Below are 26,004 nucleotides of genomic sequence, written 5' to 3' on the forward strand. Positions count from 1 at the left end.
TTTTGTCGATTTTTAGTTTACTGCAAAAGTTTAGGTACCACTTAAAATAAGATTAACTTTATAAAGGGTTTATGAATGGTTTACAATACGTTTATTAATGGTTATTAATTAGGTTGTAAATGCCTTAAAAAGCATTAATAATCAGTTATAACGCATAATTAGAAAGGGCAACAACATAGATGGCTGTGGGTTCACTATTTGGCAAACAACAGATCATTGTTGCCCTTTCTACGTATGTGTTTTAACTGATTATTAATGCTTTTATTAATGATTTTTAAGGCATTCACAACCTAATTAGTAGCCATTAATAAACTAATTCATAAACTAATTCATTCATAAACCCTTTACAAAGGTAGTCTTATTTTAAAGTGGTACCAAACTTTAATTCACAAACTGTTTCTTACATTGTGTCAAAATTTGTTGATACATGGAACAATAGAAATTCTTTAAAATTAGCTAAAAAAAAACCCAACCTCTTTTTACACTGACTTCCACTGAAAGCCTCTCTCTCCTATAAAGTTCATGTTTTAGAGATCCAGCAGCAATGGTTTCAACGTCTGTTCAAAAAATGTCTGTCACATTCACACCCTGTTCCATGTCTTCCCCTGTCTGTCTTCATGTTTTCTTCCGTCTCCTCGTGTTTTTCTAGCCATGTGCTTTCTTGCACATGGCTCTGTTGTTCTCCTTGTGTCCACCTTTGTTCTCTGTGCTCCAACGCGTGTCAATTTTAATTCATTTCTGTCACTTTTACAACAACATTTACCTACAGATCTGTTAAAGTGTGTGAAAACATTTTGACACACTGAATTTCTTTGTATCATACTACATTTAGGTGGTATGTAAAAGATTCAGGTAAAGGTTAAATAGAATAGACAAAGCACATGTAAGATATAACAGTCCTCATATATCGCCAAATTCACTCATCAGAACTCTGTAAGAAGTCATCTACTCTATTTTTCACACTATAAGGCACGCTTAAAATCTTAAAATTTTTCCAAAAATTATCAGTGCGCCTTATAATCCAGTGCGCCCCATGTATAAATTCTACCAGCCAGGTGTTAAGGAGCAGTGAAGCCACTCCGCAAAAGTACAGCAAAAGTGCGCCAGCATTAGCATTAGCCGTAACCGCAGTGTTAGCTCTTTCACCATTCAGAGGTGAGTATATGAAGAGTTTGATTCCAAAACGCGATAAACGCCGTTTTTAAAAAAAAACACACACACACACACACACTATACTACACCACACTACACTACAGCACATAAATGTAACGTGATTTTGGGGATTTTATTGTCTTAATGTCTTGTTCGTTAATGAAATTTTGCACTTTTTCGAAAATAAATGTTTTGAAATTTGTGTTTTTAGGCCCGATGGTCAAACTATTATATTCAGATGTACAATTTATTGTTATTTATTATTGTATTTTGCACATTTTCAGTAAAAAAAAAATTCTATTGATGCCAAAGGATATATAAGACATTTTGAAAAAAAAAAAACATGGCATGGATTTATTGCGTTTTGCGAAGTTTTGCGAAAAAACTAATTATTTTTAAAAATAAATCTTTAAATATTAAAATCTTGATTTGATTTTTTGTGTAATTTTAACCTTAGTATGGTATTTGATAGTTTGAAACAGAAAACGGTGGTTTTCAGTCTACCACTTTCTTGCTAAAGAAAACCCTTTTTTACTCAAATTGATAAAAATGGATTTATAGCGTTTTGGAACCAAACTCTTCATATATTGGACTGTAGTCTGCGTGTTCACTGTGTTTAAACAAGCTTCGCGTGAGGAACCGCTAGCTGATAGTGCCCTGGGTTACTGGAACAGTCATGATAGTCCTTCTGGGGTTCTGGCCGTTGAAGAACAGGGTGATTGGATGATAATAATGTATGCAGAGGAACACACAGACAACTTTCTGTAATTATATGAATAAATAGTATATTTTTATGATCAATAGTGCTGATGGATCTGCTACTTGGCTATAAGACATGCACTCTGCTCATTTGAGAGGTATAGCCAGGCTGAACTGCAGAAAATACAGCATACTTTTATCAGACTTTGGCAAACATTAATAAGACATACTTTGCACATTTACATTGGCGGCCCTGAGGAGCGAGATTAACTTAATTAGAAAGAACATTCAGATTTAGTTTCTCAGGAGCTTTAATGCAACAGAACTCTGAATTAAATTCATTTCTATTAAAATCTATCCCTGAACTCAATGGTAATATTTTTTAACCTAAATCTTACAACTAATTCTAACCCTAATCATATACCTGATTAGATATAATAATCAATTAGTTATCAGTAAACTTATGCAATTTAACCATTTTTTTTTTGCATCCTGAAAATATTGTTATTGATCAAACTTTTTTCATTTGATCACAGAATTAAATCTAATTATTAGGGATGCATCCAATATCCGATATTACAACTGTATATTTATGCAGATGCTAATATACATATTTATAATACAGACAGAGAGAGTAAAAACCCTGGTATAACTTTTAAAACAAATTTACATTTACATTTATTTGCCTTACATTCTAGCTTTTAACCAACTGTATAAAAAAAATAAAGTAAATAAATAAATAAAATAATAAAATTTGATTTGACTATTTTTCAAATTTATTTAGTAAACTGGTCCCTACATAGACTGTACACATCTTTTAAACCCTATTTTTTAATTACAGATAAAAAAACAATAGATATATTAAAAATAATAAAACAAATTAGCTTAAATCAATTAAACTTAAAGTAGCATGGTCGGTGTTGGTAAATAGGATTTAGTTGTATTGGTTCCCCTGATTGAACATTATTATTATTCACCTTCTTGCTGTTGGGTTGGATGGTGGATAAGGGTCTCCACCCAAGAGTTACTGTGTTATGGGAGACCTACTTATGAGAAAACCACCTTTTTTTTTTTTGACGTTTTTGATGGTCTCAATGATGATCTCTTATTCTAAATAAAGGTTAGATAGGATACAAATTAGAAGTAATTTGTTCTCTGGTATAGCTCACATTTTATTAAGTTTTATAGATACAATATGGTATATGGTTTTGGGTGAAATAAAAAAATATATACAAAAATAAATTCAAATGTACTTAAAAAAAATAATTAACAATTTAAAGAGTTGTTTTACCCTGTGGTGTAAAATCATAGACTGTGTATAAGTATGGACAGAATGTACCCATTCACTCTCATTACGGCGTTTTGAAGCCAGAAGATGGCCGAAATGGAAGTTGCCATCTTGAGTGCGGTTGCGCAGTAGAGGCACCGTGGAGCCACAACAGGAGCAGAAGAGGTTGGAGGCAGGGCTGTGTGACTACCCAAACCCCGCCCACATGTCTGAGACCCCCTCCCCCCATATCGGGGATGCGCACTGCCAACGCGTCAATCACCACATCGCCACGCCCCTATAAATATCACTAATTAACTCATATAAAACGCATTAACTGTAAAAAAAAAAAAAAAACAGGCTTGCAGTATTTACAGAACCCAACTTAAAAAAAAATTTACTGTATGTGTAATTTTAACCAAAATAAAAATTAAAAATTCTGTCATCTCCCATTCAAATGATAAGAAATAGCCGGGGTTAAAAGTTGTACTGGAGCCAGACACCAGAGGGCGTAAGAGACGTAATAGTTTCCCTTTTCAACCGCTGTCGTCCTGTCCATACATATATACTGTCTATGGGTAAAATGTGTTAACAGCGTTAAGAGTTACATAGAGTTAACATATGACTCCATACAGTGTTGAATAAACTCTTAAAAAAATAAAAAATGTAACTTATTAAATAAGTATATGAATAACTAGTTAACACTATAGTTAGTGGAATTAAAGAGTTTAAAAAGAATTTAACACTGTCAATTTTGCTGTGCAAGCATGATAGCACGCCATGAAAAATGACTTTAATTTTGAAATAACTAAACCACAACATGAAAAGAAGCTGAATAAGTGAGTCACTTTGGATTTACTGCCAATGAGAAGAATGTATCAGTTATAAAAGAGAGGAGCGACATAATGAGTCAATGCATTTCACTTCAAACAAAGAACAGTACGTGATTTCCTGAGCTCCTTGGGCATTTACTTATTTATTTATATAGATATTTATTATTATTTTATTATTTATGGATTATTTATCTATGCCAGTCTCGAACAAAATATATCCCAATATGAACCAGCAAAGAGGAAGAACATTCACAGGTTAACTCTGATGCTGATGTATGCAGTGAGAAAAAGATACCACTGTACAGGGGTTGGACAATGAAACTGAAACACCTGGTTTTAGACCAGAATAATTTATTATGGTGACGGACAGTTCTGGTGGAAACAGGAGAGTTGAGGTGCACATTGAATTCTGCTGTGATTTGGTCAGCCGTGATTTTATGTTTTTTGCATACAATCCGGGTTAGCATCCGAACATCCCTTTCAGACAGCTTCCTCTTGCATCCACAGTTAATCCTGTTGGATGTGGTTGGTCCTTCTTGGTGGTATGCTGACATTAACCTGAATACCATGGCTCTTGATACATCATAATGACTTGCTGTCTTGGTCACAGATGCGCCAGCAAGACGTGCACCAACAATTTGTCCTCTTTTAAACTCTGGTATGTCACCCATAATGTTGTGTATTAATGAAAATTGGCCACCAGGCTGCTCCAATTTAGCCATGAAACCTCCCACACTAAAATGACCGGTGTTTCAGTTTTATTGTCCAACCCCTGTACATCCAAACCAATCCAGACACCCTGTCTGTTTAATAAATGCAGCTACTTCAAGGTGCACCGATTACTCACACACACGTGTTAAAATTGATTCCGTTGACTGTTCAATCTCGGTCGATCATAACTGTAAATAGAATGGGATGTTGTGGTGCCTGCCACACATAATCCCAAGGTCACTATGAATGCTTAATGCCAAGGGTCAAGTGGAGGCTAAAGCCCCCAGCATTGAGCTGTAGAGCAGCGGAACTGTGTTCCCTGGACTGATGGAGCTCCTTTCAATACCTCTGGGTGCTGAAGTGGGTTGGAGAGGCGTGATCCAGAGGTAATCTTCCAGCACAGTAGCTGACGTCACTCTCTGTGGCTGAATGCAATCAAATCCTCACAGAAACATGTTTTAACATCTCAGGAAAAACTTTCCCAGAGGAGTAGAGGCGACGGCTGTTACATCAGGAAAAGGGAGATAAATCCATATGGTTGCTGTCCAATGAAAAACAAGTATTTCTTTTTTGTTGAGTATTTAGTTTACTGAACAATTCGAAAGAACAATATGTTCTTTACAATGTGTCAAAATTTCTTCATGAATGGATCAATTGAAATGTTAAAAGTGAACGTTTTGTCTCTCACTTGTAAACTTGATGTTTTTTAAACTTGATCAGCAATGATATTAATCCACAACAAAAAAAACTGTATTGATTGTTTTTGATCTGCAAAAAACATGTGTTGTCACAAAATATGTGCAAGACATGTAAGTTTCTGTTTTTTTGTTGTTGTTTTTTTTTTCAAAATGGCCGCACAAAATCATCTATACAAATCGTTTGTGCGCTGATTTTCAGCAAAAAAAGAAACAGATGAAAAAGAAATATGGATGAGAAAATGAATGCTTGATGATGCAAGCTGTGAAACTCATAAGTTTTTCATTTCTTTACAGAAATAAACTCTCCTCTGGATTTTTGTATCCCCCTTAAGCCCTATCCGGACGGGATTAGCTTCTCAGAGGGACGTCTGTGAAAAATATTAAATATTTCACACTTCTACTCAGTGATAAAACTCTTGCATCCAAACTGCAACTGAAAAAACAGGAGGACAAGTGATTATTTTTTTAGCTTTCTCACATTCAGTAGCTCCTCCATGTCCACTTGCTGTTGTGTTTAGGTGCATTTCCATGGAAATGCACGCCCAAAGTGTAATTACAGTGTGTGGTAGTGGACAAATAACTATTTTATTAAATGATAGAAGACGAAACTCAGAGATGTGTGTGTCTGGATGGGACTAAAATTACCGAAGTTCAGCGAAAAACGAGACCAGAGGACGTCTGAGAAAAACATATACCAGTCATTCTAGATGGGAATAGAATAAAACAGAGGAAATTAAAGAGAAAAAGAGAAAATTACCCAAAGACTTCCTGAGAAACTAATGCCATTCGGATAGGGCTGTAGTATTATTTCCCTTTGTGTTGTATGTGAGCAGTAAATTGCGGCTGCTGCTTATATCCAACTGCTGGTTAGATATTTCCGTTCAACATTGACATTGGTGTTTAAAAACTCCAGCAGCACTGCTGTGTCTGATCCACTCATACCAGAACAACACACACTAAAACACCACCAACACCACCATGTCAGTGTCACTGCAGTGATAAAAATGTCCCACCGCCTCTGTTTTCCATTGTCATGATAGCAATACGCCAGATATTTACCTGAACACACTTCACTTCACAAATCAACTTCCCCTTTAGTTGTACTAACTTGATGTTTTGAAACTCAAGTTTTTATTCCCCATTACTTAACGCTTTTAAGGCAACTGGTTTTCCGCAAACCGGCTGCCTTTAAAAAGTTAAGTAAACTCAACTTATCCGGTCTTACAGTTTAAGAAAAATAAAAAAAGTTAAATCAACTTCCCCTTTAGTTGTTATAACTTGATGTTCTAAGTTATGCTAACTTAAGTTTTCATTTCCTATTACTTAACTTTTTTAAGGCTTAAAATTGTTAAGTAAATTCAACTTGTCCGGGCTTACAGTGTAGACAGCAATGAGCGTTGTGTAAGATATAGCCCTAAGTGTAGAAATAAAGAGTTCATCATCCCATCTAGGCTCCTATGCAGTGTAAAACCTTGATGGGGCTCATCACTCTCTTCCATTTTTCAGACGTCCAATGTGGAACCTGTAGATAAAACCTTCTGGTCCCCATTTAAGTCACCCAAACAATCCCATCATAGGCATGTGTAAGTCATGGTGTAAAATGCACAATTTGTTACCATAAATGCTACAGCGGTAGAATTTAAAATGGTATGTAATCCTTGTAAACATTTGTGACATTTTGTACTCCATGGTCTCTTAGGGTTGATGACTTAAAGGAGAGCTCTGGTGTAAAATGGACTTTGGGTGTAGTAAAACACGATAAAATATACTTACCTTTGATGAATAGCACACCTTCGTACTCCCAGAGCATTTAAAGATCCAGAAATTGTAATAGTTTGTCCAAACACCCTTCAGACTGGGTGACACGGGGAATAATTTGCCCCGATAAATCGCTTTTTCCACGGTTATCCAGCTCAAAGTAACTCCACACCTCCTTGGTAGAATCCGGAGAGCCCTGACATTTAAAACGAGGCATTAATAACTTAAAAAGTGCACAAGAACCTTAACCTCCTGTGACGCTAGCTTCAGCGCAGAGCGCCGCCATTACTCTTGGCACCGGCTGATACACTATGGGCGGCATGGTGCTGGTGCCAGGTTCCCATGCGGTTCTTTGCGTTTCCACCGCAAAAATCACAGGTTCTGGGCCAGAAAAGCCGGTTCCGTTCTGGCTGGTCTGGAACCAGCAAACCTGTGACGCGAGCAACCAAAGGGCGGGGTGCTGAAGTATCTCCGGGGCAAAGTTGTTTACAAACCTCACCTCAATTCACAGCTAAGAGCAGCAGAAGCAGCTAAATGAATGAAAATGAATCAACAGTGGTCCACTGAGGACAGCAGCACAAGTTTTAAAAGGAGCTCGGGTTCTGCTATGTTGTTTTCAAATCGCCCCCCGACTTCTGTTGACGCCCACATTCACATATGTAGTGAGTGACTCCTTGAAGCAGTGGAAACACGGGCCGGTTCTTAAAAGGTTCGCAGGAACCGGCACCAGCACTTTTTGGTGGAAAAGAGGTATATGCGGACTCTACATAGACTCCGGTTCTGGATCTCAAAACGCAAAGATAGGTAATTTTTATCATGTTTTACTACACACAAAGTCCATTTTACACCGGAGTTCTCATTAAAAAAAAAAAAACTTGAAAATGACCAGAGAATTGAAAACTCGAAAATGACCAGAGAATTGAACCAGCGCTTCCATGATGCTTTTTTAAAAGAAACTACGCGATTTCTAAACTTCTCAAGGCTGGACCTTATAGCAGGGCTTTCACTCAGAAGGCCTTGTAACCAAGGTCGACCCATATAGAGACATAATTCAATGAAAGGACTGCAGCACCTGGACCCTCGAGCAATGGAAAACAGTAATATTGACTAGAAGACTCGTCTTCCTTCATCCCTTCCCACAGATACGGTCGTTTGCGTAGAACGCAGTGCCGAGGTCCTTCTGCTACCAATTATAAAACATGATGGTGGATCCATATTGATATAGGCAGCCATCCTCTAGGAGTTAGATCTGATGATTATTCCACAGTCGTGTATAACAGCACAGGTACAGTATATGCGGCTGTTTCACAGGGCTAGGTGCACCCTATGGTGCGAGCAGCGTTTACTCGTGATGTTCTCATATTCCGACATAATGATGTCCCCATACGCTCTGATCAACACGTTCAGGAGCAGCTTATTGAACACCAGGATGTAGTCAAATGCCATGCAGTCTTCTCAATCTTCTCAATCACCGAATCTAAATTTCATCATAGCGTATATGAAAGGAATAAAAACAGAGTCACTCTCTTTTAAATCTCAATTTATTTTTAGATAAAAAGGAAATGCTTTTGTTTTCAAGAACAACACAACATGATACATATCACAAAACAGGGGGTACTAGAGCTGGAAGTTTAATCAAATTCATTTGATAGATTGAATTATTGTTTTAATGTGATTTTCAAATTGGGTTAATCAAGATTGTATTTATATATATTTACATACATAATGTATTTACATACATTTTAAATTTAAATATAGAAGCATTATACGGGAGTTTCAGTGAGGTTTCTTCAGCACTAAGAATAGAGCAGTATTAGCATTAGCCACTAACAGTGCTGAAGGCTAGCTCTTTCACCATTCAGAGATGAGTATTATCAGCCTGTAGCCTGCTGCTAACCCCAGCTAGCACTACTGAAGCAGCATTAGCATTATAGCTCCTAACCACGCTAAGCGCTGACTCTTTCACCGTTCAGAGGTGAGTACTATTGGCCTGTAGCCTGCTGCTAACCCCAGCTAGCACTGCTGAAGCAGCATTAGCATTATAGCTCCTAGCCACGCTAAGCGCTAATTCTTTCACCGTTCAGAGGTGAGTATTATCGGCCTGTAGCCTGCTGCTAACCCCAGCTAGCACTGCTGAAGCAGCATTAGCATTATAGCTCCTAGCTACGCTAAGTGCTAGCTCTTTCGCCATTCAGAGGTGAGTATTATTGGCCTGTAGCCTGCTGCTATCCCCAGCTAGCACTGCTGAAGCAGCATTAGCATTATAACTCCTAACCACGTTAAGCGCTAGCTCTTTTGCCGTTCAGAAGTGAGTATATCGGACTGTAGCCTGCGTGTTTACCATGTTAAAACAAGCTACGTGGTATGAACCGCAAGCAAATATCGCTTTGGCTTACCGGATCACTCAGTGTTCATCAGTGTAGCGCAGTGTTGAGCGGTGTTTACTAGCACTAAGCCCCGCTAGCTGAACCCAGCCTTAGAAATCTGTGTAGATTAACATCCAGCACTCATTTGACTTTAAAAGAAAATGTTTTTTTTTTTTACTTGACTTAGTTTCCCCCTCACCCCTGTTCCTTACTAGTGTCGCATAATGCACCTTATAATCCAGGGCACCTTATGTATGAAAACAAGACCAGAAAATAGACGTTTATTGATAGTGTGTTTTATAATCTGGTGCGGCTTAGAGTCCGTAAAATATGGTAAATCTTATGTGGCAGTGATTTTCATATTTTACACTTTTCCTTAATAGAAATACAAGGACGTTATTTTTACAATGTGATTAATATAAAAGCTGCATCTAAAGTTGTAGGAGCCTATAGGAATGCACTCTGACGATTGACTTATGTCTAGGTTCCGTTCAGTCAGTAGTGCACCTGTGTTTTCCACCTCTAAAATAGCAACACGCAGCACTTACGCATAGCAATGGCAAATTAAAAAATACTGTAAAACTATAAAAATACGATTTATAGTCACCTATATGACCATAACTTATTAACAATAAGGGAAAAAAATGGATCATAGAAACCTATGCCACTTGTTAGACCGTTGAGGGGGTGTAAGATAGCAAAAAGCATTGTGACGCGCCTTGTGCAGGGTGTACAATAGAAACCATTAGCTTCTAGCTTCAGTTTCACATTGTAACACTATAAAGAACGGCTGTTTTTTGAAAATACTGTTGAACATTCTAAAGCTCAGTTTATTAGAAAAATGTGGTCCAATCCTGAAGACCCACTGCTCTGCCTCACAACACCTGATCCAACTCATCAGCTATTTATCTAAAAAGCTCTTTACAAGGTGAATCAGGTGTGTTAGTGATGGAGAACACTTGAATCAGAGCAGGGCAGTGCATCACCAGGACTGAACTTCATAAACACTGCCAAAAAATACATTAAAAAAGGTACATTAGCATAATATTATCATTAGACATATTTTAGCTCCTTACAGAGCCTACAGCTCTGGAAAAAAATAAGAGACAACTTAAAAATTGAGTTCCTTTGATTTTACCAAATTAAAAACCTCATAATCAGTAGGAAGATAGATGATCACAAGTCATCAAACCAAACTAAACTGCTTGAATCTTTGCAACAGGAGTAAAGGCATAAAGTTATCCAAAAGCAGTGTGTAAGACTGGTGGAGGAGAACATGCAAAGATGCATGAAAACTGTAATTAAATCCAGGGTTATTCCAGCAAATATTGATTTCTGAACTTTATGAATATGAACTTGTTTTCTTGCATTATTTCTTGCATTATTTGAGGTCTGAAAGCTCTGCATCTTTTTTCTTTATTTCACCATTTCTCATTTTCTGCAAATAAATGCTTTAAATGACAATGTTTTTATTTGGAATTTGGGAGAAATGTTGTCTGTAGTTTATAGAATAAACAACAATGTTAATTTTACTCAAACATATACAGGGTTTGGACAATGAAACTGAAACACCTGTCATTTTAGTGTGGGAGGTTTCATGGCTAAATTGGAGCAGCCTGGTGGCCAATCTTCATTAATTGAACATTGCATCAGTAAGAGCAGAGTGTGAAGGTTCGATTAGCAGGGTAAGAGCACAGTTTTGCTCAAAATATTGCAATGCACACAACATTATGGGTGACATACCAGAGTTCAAAAGAGGACAAATTGTTGGTGCACGTCTTGTTGGCGCATCTTTGACCAAGACAGCAAGTCTTTGTGATGTATCAAGAGCCACGGTATCCAGGGTAATGTCAGCATACCACCAAAAAGGACGAACCACATCCAACAGGATTAACTGTGGACGCAATTGTTTGGGTGCTAACGGTTGCATAAATCACGGCAGAATTCAATGTGCACCTCAACTCTCCTGTTTCCACCAGAAATGTCTGTCAGGACAATAAATTATTGTGGTCTAAAACCAGGTGTTTCAGTTTCATTGTCCAACCCCTGTACATATAAATAGCAAAATCAGAGAAATTGATTCAGAAGCTGCAGTGGTCTCTTCATTTTTTCCAGAGCTGATATATTTGCTGTATTAAAACCTGCACTGACTGAAGACATCGATAGATAGTACTGAAATTAAACTCTCGAATTGACTTTAGTAAATCGTGACACCCCAGGTAGCTGCAGATAAAATATGAGTAGCCCTTATCAGACAGTTCTGCCTGTACTTTCAGTCGCGTTCCCCACGGATTCTCAGTCACGACGGCATTATACGTGCATTCAATCAAAGCTGCTGGGCACGCCTCTCCTTTATAATTTATATGTCAGCTGTCTCGTAGGTGTCTGACTGACTGAAAACGCCTTCTATACCTTTCAGTTTGCTGCATCGCTGTAAAAGAAGTTAAAAAAAACATTACTGAGTTAAATAAAACCATCATGCTATCATTAAAGTTACTAACAACCTCTATTCTCTGGATCCAAATGATTCAAGCTATTTAAAAACATCCAGAAAATTATTATCATTAGATTTAAATAAACATGTTAGCAAACTTTATTTGTCAGTTACTTTTTGTATATATTTGATGAATTACTAGTGGTTCTGGCATTATTAGAGTGTTTGATTAATATTATATACATATGATAAGTATTGTGTTGTTAAGTCAGGGCCTAAAGTGAAGGCATATTTAGAGAAAAATTATAAAACTAAATGTCATAGTGACCTCCACATTATTACCAGATACAGGTTTAAAATATTAAAATTTCTTATGGTTTATTCATACAAGTCAACCGTAATAATACAGACATTGAAATAGAAACATTTAAAACATTTTGTTTTACTTATTGCCTTCATTAAATTAAGAAAATACAATAAATGTTTTTTTTTTTTTCAAAGACTTTAAACAATGAATGGGGTCACTTTCATCCGATGTTTATTTTAACATTCATTTTATTACAGACAGTAAAAACACAAAATTTATCATGTTTCATCTGGTCAACTTAATTTTATTTATTAATAAACTATTAATCTATTTCTAAAATTCAAGCCTGGAATGCATTCCTCCCCAAAAAAAGTCCCATCACCTACAATTTTTAATATAATTAAAAGATTCAGATAGTTTTTTGGAGAAATCCCTTCTCGCCTTCAAAAAATCAAAATCATTCAAAATGGAAATCTGTTTTCTGAACTAATAAATCAAATTGAAATTTGATTCAAATTTTGGTTCACAGCAGACGGCAGACAGTGAGGCTGCAGGACGAGGATGACATGTGGCTTCTTATTTGCATGATACAGCTTTAACTTGCACTTGTGGATTTACAGCATGGTGAACTGTGCTCACATTTCTGGAAGTGTTCCTGAGCTCATACTGTGATATTCAGTACAGAATCAGTACAGCCTGTTTTTAATGCAGAGCTGCCTGAGGGCCCGAAGATCACCAACATCCAATACTGAGAGTCAGCCGTGTCACTTGCTGGGATTTCTCTAGATTCTCTGAATATTCTGATGATAATATGTACATTAATCATTTTAAGATGCAGTTTTTTTCCTTAAGCCTGGTAACCTCTTTCCATATTTGCCTCTGAGAGTCTCTGCCTCCTTATGTCATGTGAGATATTCACACTTTACTCCTATTGCAGCTATTTTATATTAGAGCTACTTCCTGGAAAGCAGGAAGAGGTAATAAATTAATAAATAAAATGTATAAATAAATAAAAGAAATGAAGTTGACCAGTTAAAACAGGAAATGAATTATACTGTGTTTATACTGTCTAAAATAAAAAAATTCAAAGCAAATGTTAGAAACACTGCATTTTTATTTTACTCGCATTTACCATACCGTCTTAACTAGTTTAACATGAACTAGTGTGAATTAGAGTAAACCTAAATTAGCCATTGGCCATTTTCACTAATCTGCCATTCCATTCTATTCTATTCTTCTATAATTCATTCTTCTTCTGAATAAATATAAATAACAATATAATAAATATAGAGTCTAGAGTTGTTTTCATTACAGGAATCTTTTAAATACATGCCAGTTATTTATTTATTCATTTGCTCCTCAGCTAAAATTCAATAGAATTTTACCATTTTAAATACTTTGATGATGAATGTAATTAAAGCACTGTTGAAATCCCAAAAGAATGTAAAAAAAAAAGATTAAACCAAAACAGAGAAAAATAAAGCAAAATTTGCAAAGAAAATAAAATAGAATAAAATACAAAACAGATTTCAAAGGGCCCTAGTTTCCCACTGGTAAAAATGACTTTGTAGTGGCTTTCATGTGCTCTTCATTATCTCTTTAATATGATATTTCTGACACCATTTGAAGGCATCATTAGCACCAACTGCCAGGCAACTGCAGGTTTAAGAGTGTTTTTTTGTGTGTGTTCTCTTGTGGAGAGAAAGACTTTTAGAAACCCTGCTAGAGACCAGTGTTGTGAAAACATGTTCAACTGTGTGTGGACGGGATCTTTACCTTGGTTTTAATTTTAATCTTTGACACTCTGCTCTCTCTCTCTCTCTCTCTCTCTCTCTCTCTCTCGGCTGTTATCAAGATCGATAGAAATGCGCGTTCATCTAAACCGTGCAATTAGCCTCGGCCTTTATCTTGGAGGAGACAGTGCATGTGGTTTAAATTCATTTGTCAGACATTCTCCGCAGCACACAAGGATTTGAGTCGTTTGTTACGGGACACATTCTGCGCAAAGAATTTTTTTTTTCTTTTTTCGGGCAAATTACGTGCTTTAAATTGTTCATGTTTAATCTTTGAACCGAAATGTCCCACAAAGCTCTAATGTGCCGAGGCACCGAGCGAAGACACCGCTTGTGTAATTTGCTTCAGTGATGGAGTTGAGTAATAAAGAGGGCAGAGACATCTGGCTGTGATACTCTGTTCTGAGGATATTGTCACAGCTTGGGGCATTGTTAGTGTGAAGAGAAGCTGAGTAATAAAATGGCTAATGATAAATAATAAATAGAAAACACGGTGACTACACACCTGAACCTGTTTTCTTTTTTTTTTTCTTTTTTTTTTTTTGTCTTCTATGAACATCACACTTTATTACGACAAATGAGAAAACATCGCTGTTTACGCAGCAGCTTGGGTTAATATCTGGAGAGTCTATTAGCATAAACCATATATGGTTAGAAAGGGCAAACTTACTTTTTCTAAGAAATTATATATGCAAGCATATGCAAGATATCCATTGTGAAAAACACCTAATATATCTTCTTTTAAGTTTCTTGTATAAAAAATAAATAAATAAATAAATAAATAAAGTATGAAACTACCTGAGCTTAAACTGAAGCTAGATGTCACTACTTTAAATAGTTTTTGCACATTTTAAACATTTGTATTTATTTAGACTAAAAAGCTTACATTTTTGTATATAGTTTTCTTTGTGTCCTAAATAAAAGTTTTTTTTCATATATAATAACTCTTCATTATAATACTTGTTGTTATTATAAGCAGCTGAAAATAAATATTTAATATAGTAAACCACTTTTTTTATTAGTTGGAATATTATTGGCCATATTGGTCCTGATCAAAATACTGAAAGGCATAGGCTGCTCTGAGTGTCAGTTTTTTAATAATCTACATGTATCCTAGAGGTGTGATTATCAAGAAAAATAAATCCGCCTGATGCTCTCCATGTATTTTGTCAAAGTAATAATTAATAAGCCATGTAATGAACTCAATATCATCAATATTCTTATGGTTTTAACTCATATACACTCTAGTCTAAATATTTTTGAAAATATATCTTAGGTGTGAACATAGTTTAAGTCAATACATTTAAAAATATGCAAAAAAAAAACATAAAACAGGTGCTTAGTAAAATTTTGATCAAAACATGATCAGTTCCAGGAAAATAAAACAATCTGCTTCCTTTTACATTTTAAATAATTTTTTTTTGAGCAGCCCTATGTCTTCTGCAGTAAAAGAGCTCATAGCATGTGTCTGTCTGGTATAATTACTGTGTTATGACCTGTGTTAAGACATGAAAGAGGAACTGACAAAAACTGAAAAAAAAAAACCACACCAAAACAAGCTAGGGTTCTAAGGGTTAACGCAGTGTCGGCACTGACAGTCAAATTGCTGGAGCTGTAAAAATGGAAAAAGGAATAAAGAAGAAAAACTGCTTACTGGCGTTTGCTGCCAGTTGCACTTGTTGTTTAATGCTCTTAAAATGATACCTGGACTGGAGAAGTATCGCCTTTTGTATGGTGACCCCTGGGCAGGGATTAACTTTAATACTAACATAAGAAGTCTGGCACCATGGTGTGATACAAGACTGCAGACAGTTCGACACAGCAGGGAAGAGTGAGGCATAACTGAGTGAGTTTGGTGTAAAATGTAATGTAGTTACACAGGATCATGCAAAGCATGTTTTTTTTTTGTTGGCCAATAAAATTAGCTTTATTTTCTTAAGGCATAGTATGATGTATGACGAGTGTTCTGATTCATTATCCGTGTGTAACATTGCACTGTTTTTTTGTAGGCAGACACCATCACAAAAAATGCTAAAATCCAAAAACAGAAAGAAGCAAACAGAATTTGCCAAAAAACAAACCACATTTATAGGGCCCTAGTAGCCTACTGGTAAATATGGGGTTTTGGTGTCTGCACTGTTTTTTTTAGTAGGCAGACATTGTCACACAGGAAGGCAGACGTCCCAAGTCTCCCGGAAGTTGCGGAAGTCTACCGCATATCAATAACACCTCCATGATCCCCAAAAGTCAGATAAAATCTCCCGGAATCTAGAACGAGTGGCCCAAGAGTGAGCACAACCGTGCGCGCAGGCGACACAGACTTTTTTCACCCAATCACGTTTGGGAAAGAGAAAGAGAGGGAGAAAGGCACGCCCCTCGTGTGTATATTTATGAAGCGCATTGAAAAACGAGAGGGTTCTGATTGGCCTGTTCTCTGCAAAGTGACTGTGCTTCAGCCAATCAATTTTTAGTGTGGGTGAGCACTGATTTTTCCCCTTCTGGATGGGAGGGGCATTATGGTTCTTTGAATTCTCTAAAGTATATCCATGTCTGGTAAAAGTGAAAAACAATGAAAGTCTTGCAGTCAAACTGTGCAATATATATATATATGGGGAATGGGGTCCAAGTCCATGTCCGGGGGTACATACTTGAAACTAATTTTGGCAACTTGGAATGTCTGGGAAGGTGACTGTCATGTTGGGAAAATCTAAAAAAAAGTGCTCTTTCGGAATAGAGAATTTGAGTGCGATAAAATCAGTTATAAGAAGTTTACTAGGAGACCACGTGCTGGTTAAAATTTTACTTAGAGGTTTCCTCTTGTTTAACACAGAGTCTTTTAACATAGAGCCAATCCGCTTGCTGGAAAAGCAGAAACAGGAGGAGGACCAACTTGGCACTAATAGGTAGGAAATTACTGTGGTGTGCGGATTGTGTGTCAGTCAACTTTGGAGCTTCAAAAGTGGCAACGGTAAGCAGGGAAACTGCACAACTCACTATCTAACAGACACTAATGTGCCAGCATATGAAAAAAAAAATAGATGAGACACAAAAACAACTGATAACATAATAACAGTAGAAAAATACACAAATTTATACAACAGTAATGTTGTAAAAAAAATATATACATATATATTTTGAGACAGACGTTATAGACGGATAGTTGACATAAAGCTTTGCGACAGTTCTGGGATGGTTGTTAAAAAACAATCAGCCGCCCTGATGTATACTATATAAAATCTTAACATTGATTGTATTGCAGTAGTATATTCTTGAAATTAATACAATATTATTCAGAGTAAAATTTTTCGTAATATTACCAAAAATATTGTCTCACAAAAAAACACTGAAATATTGTGATATTACTATTTATAAGGGTGAAATCACACACCTCTAGTGTGGAAGTCACATAATTAACTTCTACATAACTTTAGACCTTGGCTTGTTTGCTGTATCAGATCCCCATTTGGATAAAGTGTTCACTGATCACATTTGTTTCAATCCAAAGAAAAATATATAGATGAAAGTTTTCAATTCAAACAACATTACATTGTACTGAAAGAAGTCTTCATAGTGTTTTGCATCCATTAAAATTTTAGACATTGATAGGGAATGTTACAACAAAGCTCCTCCATCTGTTACAACTACACTTGCCTAGGGGGTAACATCTCAAGTCAATTCAAAAGGCTTTTATTATCATTCCATCTGTGTGTGAGTACACAGTGCAGCGGAATTACGTCCCCCCAGGACCACCGTGCCACACGGGACAAACCGTACAATACGCACTACACAAAGACACATTTGTAAGCATGAATATATGCAAACATATGACAAGAACAACAGGGGCGGGAATCACAAAGTATCTCACAATACGATATTATCACGATACGCTGCTCAAGATAACTATTATATCACAAAACTGTGATACAGAGGCAGCCCATATATATATATATATATATATATATATGTATCTCAAGCCAATTGTCTATGATACTTCAAAGCAACTGTGTTACTAAAAAGGATTAAACATGTCTAACCAAACAAATGCCAGTAATTATGGATTTCTTGGTGTTAGTTTTACATAATTTGATAACCAATATTCTTCACCGCAGGTTTTTCTTATTCCAGGGTTCATACAATTTTTAACCAATATATTTCCATTATTTTTTCATTACTTTTCAATGCTTTCAAATGTTCATGGCCATCCGATTTTTAAAACATCACTGCAGACATGGACAATAAAGCCAAAAATCCACTAAAACTATAATCAAAATTGATTACACTAGGCATAAAATGAATCTGACACATAGTTTTTAATAATGAAATGTGTGGGCTTCATTATGTCAGGCTAAATTACTGAATTAACTCTGTGCTGATAGGTAGGTAGGTAGGTCGGTCGGTCGGTCGGTAGGTATGTACTTTATTTATCCCAAAGGAAATTTAGGATGCAAAAGGAAACAATTTTTTTGGACCAAATTTCCATGACTTTTCCAAAACTTAGTTCTCTTTTATTTTTCCATAACTTATCCAAGCCTTTAAATCCATGACTTTTCCAGGTATTTCAGGACTGTATGAACTTTGCTATTCATTTGATTAGCCCTTCCATGTAGATTAATAAGGCAGACATTTTAGTAAGTTTAATTGGGTGGCAATTCTTAGAGCCCTATTTTAGCTATCTATAGGAGCGAGCCATCAACTGTGCACCGTGCAGCTTTGTTTAGGGCGTGTCAGTGTGTGTTTGGTCTCGTGAGGACGCAAAAAATACGCTTTACTCGGCTCAAAACACACAAAATGCATGTAGAAAAATGTTTTATTTAATCATGGGTGTGTTTATGGGCCTAACATAAAAAATAAACCAATCATCGTGTCACTTGCCATTCCCTTTAAGAGCCAGGTGTGCTCCGTCTCAGCAGAGGAAACTGATCTGCACGTTCATGCTGTGAAGGTGTTTGAGCAGATCATTTACATTTACAGGAACAGTAATGTTATTTTATTTCATATTCTCTTTATTGTTGATGTATAAGTTGGGTTTGTGCACTGCTGCATGTGCTTGTGTGTGTATTATGAGTGAGGGTGTACATGCACATATCATATGTGTCTTACTTTGGACGAGATAGGCTTCAAGGCTTTTTTCTGAGTTGGTGCGAAAACTGTATGTTTATTCAATATTTTGTGGAATATCTTTTTTTATATATATTTTTGCTGACACTCTTATCCAGGGCGACTTACAAGGTTATTCCAATTACAGAGGTGAGCCAATGTAGTGTTAGGGAATCTTGCCCAAGGATTCTTACTGGTGTAGCACAGCATAGTCACCCAGACCTGGAATTGAACCCCAGTCGGACGGACACCACTCACTGGTGGTGAAAAGTCTGTTGACTTAATGCTTTCAGATCTGTGGCTGGAAGAGACTGCAGTTTAGACTGAGGAAGGCTAAGATATGCTGGCTAATGCCCAGATCAGACTACACGAATTTAGCCCGATTTTGTCAGAGCCGACAAATTGCCTGCATCGGATCTGAATTTCAGTGTCACGAGCGACAAAAGTCCTGTAGTGTGACACAGTCAAAGATCAGTAATTTGAGGTGAGCGACGCCGAAAAGACTGGCATGTTAGAATTTTTTGTATTTTATTGCCTAGTTTGACATGCTCCGCGACGTGCTCTCTGACGCTGACCAATAGGAAAACGGAGCGCTCTGTGGCGCACAGATTTAAACATGGAAAAAGAAAGCGGCGCAGTGCTCCTGCAGTTTTCTGGACCAGAGAAACAGAAGAAAAGTTTCTTGAGCTGTGGAAACAATACCCCTGCCTTTACTCTGTTTATTCTTTATTTATTTATTCTGTTTACATGCACTGAAACCTAGCTAAAGTAGCCACATCCTTTACCTCAAGTTCTCTCTAAAGTACACACAGCCCGTGATGTCCTCTTTGGGTCACCCAGGAAGGATCCCACTGTCGCTTCTTCCTCTTCTTTTTGTGTTTTTCTGAGCATAAAAACGCTACCATCACTCATTGTGCTTCTGTAGCCATTGTCAGATTCTATGCTTCTCCCCCGCGATTACCTATGAATGATTGGTCGGTGACTATCGTGTAGTGTTGCCAGATCCTCGAGAATGACACAAAACAAAGATAACTGCTTAATCTGACATGGTGTACATTGTGAGGGACAAAAATGTTGTGTAGTCTGAGCTTGGCATAAGACAAATAAAATACAGTCATTAGTTATAAGTTAGTCATAGAGATATTTTTGCATTGATCAGGACTCTGGACTCACTGTTTTGAATATTGTTTTTTTTTCTTAAAGCTTTGTTTTATTTTTATTTATTTTTCATTATTCCTTGCATTCCAAAAACGCTGTTTTGTCCAGAAGATTCTTTGACTAAATCTTTCAAAACACCTTGAATGTAAGAGGTGTGTCCAAACTGATACTTTTGACTAAAACTATATATTGCAAAGATTTGTCCCACCCCTAATAAAAAACAACAACAAATAGAAATAAATAAAGACACATTACATACATAAATAAAGGCAGAAACTAAAATAATGAAACAAAACAAAGACTATAAAACAAACAGAGGATTAACAAACTTAAAGTCAAATCAACAAACAAAGAAACAAAGAAACAAATAAACGTAAAAATAATAGCAAGCACAAACACGGAAGAACTGTGGATCAAACTTATGACAGCAATCAAACATCAAGACGGCATCAAAAGCACGATAGAAAACAAAGGAAAAGATCGGGAAAATATATACACAGACAAAGAGACAAGACAATAACAAAACAGGGACATGTGCTTAAAGAGCACATGGCTAGGAACCCAAGACAGGAGAACACAAGACTGGAACAGAAGGGAACAAGAAGAAAACACTACAAATACGGGCTAAGTTGTAAAAGTAATGATATTTGTGTTTGTGCTGCTTTTACTGTATTGCTTATATGTTCATATATAGTGTGAAAGTCACATTACATGTAAAAGACAAGTGTAGGTCGCTTGCAGAAACTAGTAACGAATTCTTCTCAAATAATAAAAAAATAACTAAAACAGAGTAATCAAAAGCCCTGCTCTGCCCTACACGCTCCAGCAGGATAGCTTTGTTCTAGGACTGAGAATTGAATTTCAAATTTCAAAAAGAATCCCTTAATATCTAATGAGTTTCTACAGACGCCACAGCACACACACCAGATTAGGTTAAATGAGTGTGTTTTTTTTTCAACTGTCTCTAAAAATTCAGTCATAATTATTTTTCCCTCTAACTTTTCAATGATGAAGCATCATAAAAAAGCCATAAAATTACATCAGCCATAATATTATATCAACTGACAGTGGTAAAGTGAAGTGAAATGAATGACACTGATAATCAGGTTACAGTGGCACCTGTCAAACGGTGGGATATATGTATATGAGATATGTGTGCTGTTGTGTTCTGTACCTGACAAACCAGGGTGTGGATATGGGACTGGTGGAATGACAGTGGGCAGGTTCAGAGGCTACAAACCACACAGATTACCATGATGTAGATCAGTCCCTAGAGGATCACTTTAGGGAAGGTTGTAGGAAAGGAATGGAAAAACTAGCAAGGAGTATAATGTCTGATCCAACATGTGTATGAAAAATATGTTCTTTTACCTTCAAATATGTTCCAAATCGTGTCTTAAGATCATCGACTGACAGACTCCTCCTGATCCCCCATATGAAACTGAAAAAGTGTGGAGAAGCAGCTTTCTGTTTTTATGCGCCAAAAATCTAGAACACACTACCGATAAATATTCGTCAAGCTAACTATTTTTAAGAAAAAGCTAAAAAGATACAGTACAGGCCAAAAATTTGGACACACCTTCTCATGCAATGCGTTTTCTTTATTTTCAGGACTATTTACATTGTAGATTCTCACTGAATGCATCAAAACTATGAATGAACACATGTGGAGTTTTATGTACTGAACAAAAAATGACCTGGCCTCCACAGTCACCGGACCTGAACCCAATCCAGATGGTTTGGGGGGTGAGCTGGACCGCAGAGTGAAGGCAAAGGGGCCAACAAGTGCTAAAAACCTCTGGGAACTCCTTCAAGACTGTTGGAAAACCATTTCAGGAGACCACCTCTTGAAGCTCATTGAGAGAATGGTGCCAAAAGTGTGAAAAGCAGTAATCAGAGCAAAGGGTGGCTATTTTGAAGAAACTAGAATATAAATATATATATTTTTGTTATTTCACCTTTTTTTGTTAAGTACATTAAACTCCACGTGTGTTGATGTTTAATTTTTCTGTGTGAGTGTATATTTTTTGTTTGTTTGTATGTATAATGTGATACATATGATATTGATGATACTTTACTTGTAATAGAGCCATTATGGGACGCAAGACAAATTCCATAGAACTGTGAAAATAAAAGTGCATTATTGTATATGTGCTAAATAAAGCTCCTGGGCGCAGATTTGAAGGTGTTCTCAGCTGTAAAGGTGTTAGTGAAGAAAAGGTAATTAGCCCACCTATAGCCTACGCTATTGCCATCATAAAGCACGGCAGCATTTCATACATATGGCCTGACAATCATCTCAAGGACCATATGCTGTCGCAGCTATGCCGCTGTGATCACATTAGTCCACTGTGTTCCACGGTATGTATAGGTGAGTAAGCTCTATAGCTGAGCGTTCCTCCTTTCTCTGTAAACCAGTCTCCAGTGTAAGACTGGATAAGTGTGGATTTCATTCTTCTTCATCCTGTTTTGGAGCATCTTCCTAACATGGGCAATTTAGCGCTTGACATAGCTGAGAGCTGTACATCTGCTTGAATTGAGCAACCAGGTGGCTGCTGCTTCACTGTCATGACAAAGGCATTCCCTGGAGCAGTAGAGGCTCCACCCACACGTAATCAAGATGATTTGGAACAGATACGACAGGGTCTAAATAGTTCCGGATTGCCTGCCTAATACATCTCCTCCGGTTCTGGCTCCAGTGGAAGCGCTGTGCGGAATTCAATGGGGGAATTCATTACGTTCTGTTTGTTTCTCTGCAAAGACTCTGAACAATGGAGCTGGCTGCCGAGGTCACCACTGAGAAGCTCCACCTGCACACCTCTGCCTCACAGCGTCTTGCACATTACAATCAGACAGTCTAGTAAGGCATCACCACCCAAAGCTGCCTAGGAGGCTAAAATGTCATGTACTGTTGCTTCTCACTGTGTCTGCGTTTCGTCAAATATACTTAAACTTGCCAAGACTGCAATGCATCCGTAGAATGTTCAATTCACTGTGATAAAAATGCACAGCTCTAAGCGCTGCCACTGTCATCGGGATACCGCCGGTTCGAATCCTGTTCATGTAGCTTGCCATCGGCACAATTGTCCTTGCTCTCTCTGGGTGGGTACATGGCACTCTCTCCCCACATCAATTAAAAGGGTGATGTCGATCAAGCTGTATCAAAACCGAGATGCTGCGCTTTCCTCCGAGTGCGCTGTGATGCTCCTCTACAATACTACATCAGCAGCAGCTCGAAAAGAGACAATGGCTGACTTCACATGTGTTGCAGGAGGAATGTGCTATTAGTCTTCACTCTCCTGATGTGTTGGGGCATCACTAGTGATAGGGGGAGTCCTAATGAGTGAGTTGGGTAATTGGCCATGTAAATTGCTAAGAAAATGGGATAAAAATTAGAAATAAAATTACACATATAAAAAAGCTGTCATAAAAAATTGGACACCCCCGATTCATTTTCCTAATTTTCTTTTATAAATCATTGGTTGTTCGGATCAGCATAGCAGATGAACCCAGTGATATTTGAAAAGTGAAATTAAGTTCATAGGCTTTGCAGGAAGTGTGCAATAATTCTTTAAACTAAATTAGGCAAAATTAAACAAAACTATTTTTGCAAAAGTAGGTTTTGCATATTATGCAAATTTGCTAAATTTCTAAGTGGGTGGAACTTCATAGTCCAAATTACAAAGTTCTGTGCCTTGATCCAATGAATTTTGAGAATAGGCCCCATGATTCAGAAGTTAGAAGACTTAAAATGTAAAATGCTTTGCTATAGCGCCACCATCAGGCCAATATCGGTATTCCTCAATTCACATCTACTGTCCAAATCTGGTGATTCAAGCTTTTACAGTTTTAGCTTTCAGCCATGAAAAAAATAAATAAACAAAAATAATAATAATAATAATAATAATAATAAGAAGAAGAAGAAATAAAGAACAACTATTTCAAGAAGGTCCTCAATTAGGCAAATTATGCTGCTGGCAAGCAGAATGATCCCGGATTCAAATTTTTTATCATATTTCTTAATAGGATTTTTACATCTTACTTACTCCGATCTAAGAAATTGGACAGTGTTGTTTACATGACTACTTTATTCAACAGATAACTGCAGCAATCAAATAATCAATGGATTTTTAAGTGCAAACACATTCAGTATATTGTGTTATACTGTGCGTTTACTACCATGATGTTTAGATCCACATGTTATGTGATGTTCAACCAGTACATCTACATGTGTGTTCTTGTGTTATAGATACAGAGAAAATCACAAACTTCTTCTCAGTCCGACATACGCAAGAATTGTTGAACAAAAGGAAAGAAGAAAGGCTTGTTGGATGAATTTATTCCGCATGAAATAATTCAAGGCTTCATGACAGTGAAGTGCATGTAATGATGATTTTCCATTGCTGGGCTTAGCGAAGTGTTTTATATAAAAGTTAATGTTGAGAACAGTCATAAAGAAAGCCAGTTATAGAACTGAAATGATGCTGCATTGCTGCTACAGTTGGGAATATATCTGCGGAGAGAGGGGAGACTGCTGCTAGTTTTAAATGTAATGCAAATAAAATTATATTGACATTGTTATGTAACTATGCAGTACTAAGTTGCTTTCAATCTAAGACGAATTTATATATTGAATCGACCATCTTTCTGCACATAATCTCCAGTGTCCAGCCCCAAATTTGGAATCTATGCTACTGTGTGTTGCATTCATCAGCTTATATAGCCAGAACTGACTCATTTTGTGGTGGCATGTGTATTTTCAGCATAATTTTATCCAGTTAAACCAACCGTATGTATTTATTTATTTTATTAATATTGTCATGTACTTTAATATGTGTCTGCCCCACCACTCAAGCTACTGGCCTTAGCCACCTTAGCTAGCACTGGCTGAACCTCGTGTACCGCCTTTCTCAGGCCGGTGTGTGGGGAATTGGCGTGGATAAAAATGCACACGATAGGAGAAGACTATCGTTTGGACACTTTAGTGCAGTAATGAAGCACAACATGTATAACCACACACCGTCTAGCTCCAGCACCCAAACTATCTAAGGTTCAGTGCTACAGCCTGCGACGAGTCTCTTGAACACCTGCCCTTCTGCGCTATGCGCGTAAACCTAAGAACAGGGTGCTGGCATCTGATTGGCTACTACAACGTCGTGTTTTGTTTTCATACCCCCACTACAATAAAAATCGAGTAATATTGCTCTATTGCCTCAGTCAATATGCTTCTTTCACTTCACATGCCAGCTCTGTATTGCTCAGTTTGTAAAATGCATGTGTAAAACGTGTCCTATAATGAATAAACAAATCCACTGTTCATGACTGTAGGAGTAACTCTCCTGAAAATGGAAATGGCAATTTCTCACTTAATACTGTTTTATTGTGACCAAGAAGCTGGTCTTATTTTATATAAAAGATTTACACATTTGAAGGTTTGAGGCTTATATAAGGAATTGGAAAAAGAAAAGCTAAAGAAAAACTCTACCTGTAAGATAATGCTTATTTTTGATAGCCCTCCTATGGGAAGGGTTTATACAGTTTGTAACCAATAAATTTCCATTACTATTTAAAGTTTTTTTCATGCCTTCGCTGAAAATTCTCATGACCATTCGATCTTGAAATCATCAGTACAGACACGGACGATAGAAAAATTTAAAATTCATTTAAAAAACTGATTATAGAGGCCTTTATCTTACCTAAAATGGATGAAAAAACTTGAAAATATACCACA

The 26,004-nt window shown here is 36.9% G+C and overlaps 1 protein-coding gene across 1 annotated transcript in view; it reads right to left on the bottom strand.

The window, feature by feature from the left end:
- Positions 1-26,004, bottom strand: part of grin2da (glutamate receptor, ionotropic, N-methyl D-aspartate 2D, a) — a 213,349-nt gene that overhangs the window by 163,026 nt on the left and 24,319 nt on the right. The window lies entirely within an intron of this gene.

The sequence above is a fragment of the Astyanax mexicanus genome, chromosome 3 (assembly GCF_023375975.1).
Source record: "Astyanax mexicanus isolate ESR-SI-001 chromosome 3, AstMex3_surface, whole genome shotgun sequence".
In the NCBI taxonomy this organism is placed as follows: Eukaryota; Metazoa; Chordata; class Actinopteri; order Characiformes; family Acestrorhamphidae; genus Astyanax; species Astyanax mexicanus.